Source organism: Bubalus kerabau, chromosome 14 (assembly GCF_029407905.1).
Source record: "Bubalus kerabau isolate K-KA32 ecotype Philippines breed swamp buffalo chromosome 14, PCC_UOA_SB_1v2, whole genome shotgun sequence".
In the NCBI taxonomy this organism is placed as follows: Eukaryota; Metazoa; Chordata; class Mammalia; order Artiodactyla; family Bovidae; genus Bubalus; species Bubalus kerabau.
The window spans coordinates 43,687,589-43,696,873 of record NC_073637.1 but is presented as its reverse complement, the minus strand read 5'-3'; the positions used below and the strand labels follow the sequence as shown (position 1 = coordinate 43,696,873).

General features: G+C 35.6%; 1 non-coding gene across 1 annotated transcript; it reads left to right on the top strand.

Annotated features, from left to right (window-relative positions):
* The first annotated feature begins 231 nt into the window (after positions 1-231).
* Positions 232-305, top strand: TRNAY-GUA (transfer RNA tyrosine (anticodon GUA)). The gene has a single exon. It is a non-coding gene; the product is annotated as a tRNA-Tyr (tRNA).
* The last annotated feature ends 8,980 nt before the right edge of the window (positions 306-9,285 follow it).

Below are 9,285 nucleotides of genomic sequence, written 5' to 3'. Positions count from 1 at the left end.
AAGAGAAGCTGGCATTTCTAATTTTTATGAGAAATTTCCTGATTTTCAAAGCACTGTTCAGTTAAATAAAGCTATTCTGCAGGCCAGATATGGTCAATGGATGCCACATTGTCATAGGCGTTTATATATATATATATATATATATATATATATATATATATATATATATATAAATTACTTTTTCATATCATTCTTTTTTTTTTTTGTTTGTTTCATATCATTCTAATGGGCTTCTCTGGTGGCTCAGATGGTAGAGCATCTGCCTGTAATGCAGGAGACCCAGGTTCAATACCTGGGTCAAGAAGATCCCCTGGAGAAGGAAATGGCTACCTACTCTAGTACTCTTGCCTGGAGAATTCCATGGACAGAGTAAACTGGTGGGATGCCATCCATGGGGTTGCAAAGAGTCGTACACAACTGAGGGACTAACACTTCATGCTTCATATCATTCTAAGAGTGACACTAAAGTTTTATAAAAATGGAGAAAACCAAAGTTCTGAGTTTAATAAGCAATCCATTAGTTATTTATCTAAAATTAACAAAAGAAAAAGCTGGGTTATAAGAATTATTTAACCAATTCTTGTAGCATGCCATTTCTCCTGCAAGTTCTCCAAACAGAAAGTATTTGAGTCACTTTAATGTCTTATTTCTTCATAACTCAATTGTTTCTTCCCTTTTCTGTAAAAGTTTTGTTCTACATGATGATATTTTCTAACTAAAACTATGCATTTTGGGTAATAGCACTAGTGTTTTTTTTTAGGATTTTAAAAACACAATGTTAATACGGATTCAAGGATAGATTTATTTATTTTGAACTAACCTGTATTTTTCCACTGATAGTGAACCTGTTGTTTTAGTAGTTTAGACTCATTAATCTTGGGGTGAGGAGGGACATGGCTGAAGTTTAGGGATTTATTAGCCCAACAGTTCTAGATGTTAGTACACATCAGAATCATCAGGCAGGCTTTTTAGAACGGATTGCTGACTCCACCCTGAAAGTTTCTGACTCTGTAAGATATGTGCTGTGCTTAGTCAATCAGTCATGTCTGACTCTTTGTGACCCCATGGACTGTAGCCCACCAACCGCCTCTGTCCATGGGGATTCTCCAAGCAAGAATACTGGAGTGGCTTGCATGCCCTCCTCCATGGGATCTTCCCAACCCAGGGATTGAACCCAGGTCTCTCATTGCAGGCAGATTCTTTACTGTCTGAGCCAGAAGGGAAACCAGTAGGATCTAGCTGGGGCTTAATAATGTGAATATCTAAGAAGTTTCCAGGTAATGCAGATAATTGTGGTCTGTAGATAGCACTTTGTAAAATACAGTTTAAAGGAATTGGCATATTTCAAGGTGTCACATTTTTAGAGTCAATAAGACTCTTCTTGCATTGTTGATAAGCTGAAGAAAGGGAGCATAATGAGAATTATTGCTCAGAAAATACCTTTGTCAGTGTCTGTATTCAACTAATTGATTATGATAAACTATTCTTTTAAAGAATGACTTTGAATGTATTTTATAATTTATTTGTGGTTGCGCTGGGTCTCCTTTGCTATGTGGGCTTTCTCTAGTTGCAGCAAGTGGGGACTACTCTTCATTGCGGTGTGCAGGCTTTGCCTTGCAGTGGCTTCTCTTGTTGCAGAGCCCGGGCTCTAGGACACGCAGGCTTCAGTAGTTGTGGCTTTCAGGCTTCAGAGCACAGGCTCAATAGTTGTGGCACGTGGGCTTAGTTGTTTCATGGCACGTGGTATCTTCCTGGATCAGGGATCAAACTCATGTCTCCTGCATTGGCAGATGAATTCTTTACCACCAAGCCACCAGGGAAGCCCAAGATAAACTATTTTTGATAATTCTCATAATAGCTAAACTTTCTATAATGCTTTCTTTGTGCCAAATTGGTCACTAAGTTCCCATCACTCATTAAATTTTTATAAAAATCTTATTTTCATCATCCCCATTTTACAGATAAGGAAACTGAGACATAGAGAAGTAAACTAATTTGTCCTAATTGTACAAGTTAGGAAATAATGGTGTTGGGGTTTAAGCTCAGGTAATATGTGTCCCAGGCTCATGCCCTTAACCTCTGCACATACTCCCTTTCAGGATAATGACTGCTCTCTGTCAGTCATCTCAGTCTGTCTTGGTTCATTCCATGAATTCAGTCCTATATCAGTTTAGGAAGAATAATATAAGTTAATATTTTCAAATATATCTTTATTAGACAGCCTATTGTTTAGCACTCAAATAAAAATTGTTGAATAAATCTGGTAAGACATGCTCAAAGCCAATTACATACGAGTGAATATCATCCGTCCCCTTTACTTCACTGAATTGACTGGAAATGTGTTTTGTGACTGGAAAATGAACATAGTTTTATGTTACAATCAGTGCAACAATGGTATAGTCTATTTTTGCAAAAAGCGTTTTTGAAAAATAGGGTTCATCATCACATTAACATTCCTTATGGTAATACTCATTAAATATGAGTTTTTAATACTGCCATTTCCTCTCTTGACTGGTTTTTAGAGACTCTGTATGTATGTGTGTGTATATGTGTGTATGTGCACACTCATGTGTGTATGGTCTTATGTTTGTCTTTAAATCTCACTTCATTTCTTTATCTTTCTCAAAGGTTTTCCTTTCTAAGTTTTCCATAGATGTTACTAGAACACTAAGTTCATACAAGAATTAGACAAAAAATACTGCCTGGGTTTATTAGACTATCTATTCTGTCACATGATTATTTTAGCATTGTTTGAAGCACTCTTTTGGAGCCAGACATAATCACATTCTACAGTTCCTCACCTTGTTAACTGACAGAGCACTGTTCCTGTTAGACAATTGATCCTGGGCAGATGAAGCCATTAAAAAGCACTAATTAGCTACAGAGGGAAGACAGTAATGCAGGCTGCCTCACTTCCTTTTATGCTTAAGGAATTTGATGTTCCAGACAAATAATAATTGATATGAAATCTGCCTTAATTGTGGTTTTTAACAGCCAGTATTATAATGACATACTGACAATTTCTGTCTAGCCTATTGTAGATTTCATTTAAGACACCAAGAACCACTGGGCAATCTTTTTAGTTAACCTGAATCTAGAAAGATACATTTTATAATGTTCCTGAAATCAAAACTCGACAGCTAGAAAGTTGTCTTGAGTTTGGGATAACTTTAGTAAGTACCTGAAAATATATGATAAGATTTCAATAACTATCCCTTTCAGTTTTAACACTGTATGCCCTCATCAATACCTGGGTCACCTATTATCCAATAAACTATTAATTTAATTGTTTCAAGAGTAGACATAGACAGTTTCTCCTTAGTGTGAAGCTATTGACAGAAGCAAACCATGACAAAAACACTAGCTTTCTTCCCCCCAAAGCTGTTTCCTTCAAAAGGCCTCCTTCTTTATCCTTTCTATAAAAGGTATACATAGAAAATGATGACATTTGCATGTCACAGTGGAGTCAAAGAAGAAGATGCCTGAGACAAGTGTAAATTGCCTAGGAGTTCTGGCCCCATGTGGTATCACAACAGCAAGGGGGTTTGTGTCTTGGCATCCTAGCATTTCTACTGCATTTCCTTCTGATGCACTGAGGGGAAGCTCAGAAATAGTGTTTTCAGGAATAAGTGAAATTGACAGAATCACAAAATTAATCTTCCCAACTTCACCAAAACCAACAAATAAACAAATACACTTCCTTTCCAAGACTTTATCAAACTAAAAATCTTCTGTAAAGCAGAGGAAACTGAACAGGGTAAATAGACAACTTATAGAATGGAAGAAAATACTTACAAACTGTACATCTGATGTGGGGTCAGTTTTAAAAATATGTAAGTAACTCACACAATTCAATGACAAAACACCTAATAATCAGACTAAAAGTAGGGTAAGAACTTGAGTCAGTATTTCTCCAAATAAGATATACAAATGGATAACGGTTCACTAATCATCAGGAAAATGCAAATAAAACCTCAACGAGATATTACTGCACACTTGCCTAAATAGATATTATTGAAAAAAATCAAAGCAACAATAACAAGAAAACAGCATCCCAAGGCAGTCTTATTTTCTGTACATTTCTCTTCTATGTCATAGCATGTATTGATTTCGATACTAATCACATAATCAGTATCTATGCAATATGAAAAATTCATAAATTTTAAAACTTATAATTAGTGATAGACATGTCTTTATCAGTTACTTTGTTGTCAAATAATAAATTGAATATGTTTACATTTTCACAGTTCCAAAGTTATTATAAAATTTAAATCCAGAAATTTTTATTTAGTTTTTCAAGGTTCTTGCCTTTTATTTGAATACAGAATGCTAATGGAATAAACAGCATCCAAGAAAAATTGTATAGACTCAAAAGTTCACAAAAAGTTGCCGAGGACAAAAATTAATCTAAACTGAAAATACCAAGTTCTTCCTAGCCAAAGAATTTGGAGATAATTGGAATGCTTTTCAATGTGAGTTCAATCTAGGCCATTTAACTGACAATTAATGCAAACAAGAAACTTAGAGGAGATAAGTAAGCATTCAGACATCACAGAGGACATAAGAAGTGAATTGTTAAGCCCTAAAGAATCCTATTTATAAGAAAAAATGCTGTAATAAACAAAGAAGGGTGGTTTATTGGGCACGGATAAGGTTAATGTCACTTCTTGGGGTTAGTATTCATATATAACACTAAAAGCTAATTAGAAAAAGTTCAGTTTACCTTCCTTTGTTCATAATTAATATCAGTTTTTACTGATACAAGGGCTAGACAGAAGCTAGAGGTACAAAAAGGGTAACTTTGATCATTTTCCTTCTTCAGCCCTCCCTTTTACCTGAATCTCAGTGACAAATGGCTTGAGTCTGTGAAACTACTAGAAAGCTGATACTGGTTCACTTGGCATTAATTTCTGAGGCCTTCTTCTGGTCTGATAGTGTTTGCAAAGTGTGATAAATTCAAAGAAGTTTAAACTAGGATCCATAAGGCTTGTGTTCAAATATTGGTCTCTTCTTTCATGAAGGCTAGAACAAGTTACTTAATCTCCTTGACTCTTATCATGATGGAGAATGAACCATAATCAATAAACATGCATTAAGCGCTACTTGCTAGTCATTGTATTGTGTCCAGGTGTTAAGAGGTAAGTAGAACATATTCCCCTCAAGTTAGTTCAGTAGACAAATGATTTCACTAATGCATGACAAGGATTATTATACATATTCTAGGCAGAGAATGATTCTTAAAAAATATATTATTTATTCAATAAGTAAAAGTATAAATGAAATTATATCTGTAAAATAAGTCAACAGTTCGTCTTAACTGGCTCAACATATTTTAAATGATTACATTAAACACAGAATGAGTTACTTTTTTTTACCCATTCAACTTTCCTGAATTCATATTTGCCTTTGGCAACTGGTAATTTATTATTAAGGAACACTTATAAATTGTGAGTAAGATCTAATCTTTGCAAGATTACATTTTCTAATCTTTCTTTGAATTTTTCCCTATAGATTTATTAAAAATATTCAGATCCAGTTTTGCTTTTTTGATAGTACCCCATAAATTATTTGTTTCATCAACACAAAAAAAGTAATAGAATTATCAGGAATAGTGTCAATTAATTAAGTCTAGTAGTTTTAACAGCATTAGTTTTTTGTGTAAGAAATATCATTGCATAGGTCAGAAAGTAAATGAAAGAGAATATTGGCAGAAATTGTATAGAAATATGTAGAATTCCTATGTGTTATGGCAGAACAAGTAAAAAAAGGAAAATGATAAGAAACAAGTTGAGAGAAATCTTAAGTACATATAATCCTTTAGAAGAAACTAAAAGACAATAAGAACAAAAAAAAATGCTGGCTTTAGAAAAGGCAGAGGAACCAGAGATCAAATTTCCCACATCTGTTGGATCATTGAAAAAGCAAGACAGTTCCAGAAAAACATCTACTTCTGCTTTATTGACTATGCCAAAGCCTTTGGCTGTGTGGATCACAACGAACTCTGGAAAATTCTTAAAGAGATGGAATACCAGACCACCTGACCTGACTCCTGAGAAATCTGTATGCAGGTCAGGAAGCAACAGTTAAAACTGGACATGGAACAACAGACTGGTTCCAAGTAGGGAAAGGTGTACGTCCTAGCTGTATATTGTCACCCTGCTTATTTAACTTCTATGCCGAGTACATCATGAGAAACGCTGGGCTGGAAGAAGCACAAGCTGGAAGAAACACAAGCTGGAATCAAGATTGCCGGGAGAAATATCAATAACCTCAGATATGCAGATGACACCACCCTTATGGCAGAAAGTGAAGTAGAACCAAAGAATCTCTTGATGAAAATGAAAGAGGAGAGTGAAAAAGTTGGCTTAAAACTCAACATTCAGAAAACTAAGATCACGGCATCTGGTCCCATCACTTCATGGAAAATAGATGGGGTAACAGTGGAAACAGTGACAGACTTTATTTTTGGGGGCTCCAAAATCACTGCAGATGGTGACTGCAGCCATGAAATTAAAAGGCGCTTGCTCCTTGGAAGAAAAGTTATGATCAACCTAGACAGTTTATTAAAAAGCAGAGACATTACTTTGCCAAAAAAGGTCTGTCTAGTCAAAGCTATGATTTTTCCAGTAGACGTGTATGGATGTGAGAGTTATACTATAAAGAAAGCTGAGTTCATTGGACAACGAGGAAGAAATGGACAAATTCTTAGAAAAGTACAACTTTCCAAAACTCGACCAGGAAGAAATAGAAAATCTTAACAGACCCATCACAAGCACGGAAATTGAAACTGTAATAAAAAATCTTCCGGCAAACAAAAGCCCAGGTCCAGATGGCTTCACAGCTGAATTCTACCAAAAATTTAGAGAAGAGCTAACACCTATCCTGCTCAAACTCTTCCAGAAAATTGCAGAGGATGGTAAACTTCCAAACTCATTCTATGAGGCCACCATCATCCTAATACCAAAACCTGACAAAGATCCCACAAAAAGAGAAAACTACAGGCCAATATCACTGATGAACATAGATGCAAAAATCCTTAACAAAATTCTAGCAATCAGAATCCAACAACACATTAAAAAGATCATACACCATGACCAAGTGGGCTTTATCCCAGGGATGCAAGGATTCTTCAATATCCGCAAATCAATCAATGTAATACACCACATTAACAAATTGAAAAATAAAAACCATATGATTATCTCAATAGATGCAGAGAAAGCCTTTGACAAAATTCAACATCCATTTATGATAAAAACTCTCCAGAAAGCAGGAATAGAAGGAACATACCTCAACATAATCAAAGCTATATATGACAAACCCACAGCAAACATTATCCTCAATGGTGAAAAATTGAAAGCATTTCCTCTAAAGTCAGGAACAAGACAAGGGTGCCCACTTTCACCATTACTATTCAACATAGTTTTGGCCACAGCAATCAGAACAGAAAAAGAAATAAAAGGAATCCAAATTGGAAAAGAAGAAGTCAAGCTCTCACTGTTTGCAGATGACATGATCCTCTACATAGAAAACCCTAAAGACTCCACCAGAAAATTACTAGAACTAATCAATGACTATAGTAAAGTTGCAGGATATAAAATCAACACACAGAAATCCCTTGCATTCCTATACACTAATAATGAGAAAACAGAAAGAGAAATTAAGGAAACAATTCCATTCACCATTGCAACGGAAAGAATAAAATACTGAGGAATATATCTACCTAAAGAATCTAAAGACCTATATATAGAAAACTATAAAACACTGGTGAAAGAAATCAAAGAGGACACTAACAGATGGAGAAATATACCATGTTCATGGATTGGAAGAATCAATATAGTGAAAATGAGTATACTACCCAAAGCAATCTATAGATTCAATGCAATCCCTATCAAGCTACCAACAGCATCTTCACAGAGCTAGAACAAATAATTTCACAATTTGTATGGAAATACAAAAAACCTCGAATAGCCAAAGCGATCTTGAGAAAGAAGAATGGAACTGGAGGAATCAACCTACCTGACTTCAGGCTCTACTACAAAGCCACAGTTATCAAGACAGTATGGTACTGGCACAAAGACAGAAATATAGATCAATGGAACAAAATAGAAAGCCCAGAGATAAATCCACGCACATATGGACACCTTATCTTTGACAAAGGAGGCAAGAATATACAATGGATTAAAGACAATCTCTTTAACAAGTGGTGCTGGGAACTCTGGTCAACCACTTGTAAAAGAATGAAACGAGAACACTTTCTAACACCATACACAAAAATAAACTCAAAATGGATTAAAGATCTAAACGTAAGACCAGAAACTATAAAACTCCTAGAGGAGAACATAGGCAAAACACTCTCTGACATACATCACAGCAGGATCCTCTATGACCCACCTCCCAGAATATTGGAAATAAAAGCAAAAATAAACAAATGGGACCTAATTAACCTTAAAAGCTTCTGCACATCAAAGGAAACTATAAGCAAGGTGAAAAGACAGTCTTCAGAATGGGAGAAGATAATAGCAAATGAAGCAACTGACAAACAACTAATCTCGAGAATATACAAGCAACTCTTACAGCTCAACTCCAGAAAAATAAATGACCCAATCAAAAAATGGGCCAAAGAACTAAATAGACATTTCTCCAAAGAAGACATCCAGATGGCTAACAAACACATGAAAAGATGCTCAACATCACTCATTATCAGAGAAATGCAAATCAAAACCACTATGAGGTACCATTTCACACCAGTCAGAATGGCTACGATCCAAAAGTCTACAAGTAATAAATGCTGGAGAGGGTGTGGAGAAAAGGGAACCCTCTTACACTGTTGGTGGGAATGCAAACTAGTACAGCCACTATGGAGAACAGTGTGGAGATTCCTTAAAAAACTGGAAATAGACCTGCCTTATGATCCAGCAATCCCACTGCTGGGCATACACACTGAGGAAACCAGAAGGGAAAGAGACACGAGTACCCCAATGTTCATCACAGCACTGTTTGTAATAGCCAAGACATGGAAGCAACCTAGATGTCCATCAGCAGATGAATGGATAAGAAAGCAGTGGTACATATACACAATGGAGTATTATTCAGCCATTAAAAAGAATACATTTGAATCAGTTCTAATGAGGTGGATGAAACTGGAGCCTATTATACAGAGTGAAGTAAGCCAGAAAGAAAAACACCAATACAGTATACTAACGCATATATATGGAATTTAGAAAGATGGTAACAATAACCCTGTGTAGGAGACAGCAAAAGACACTGATGTATAGAACAGTCTTA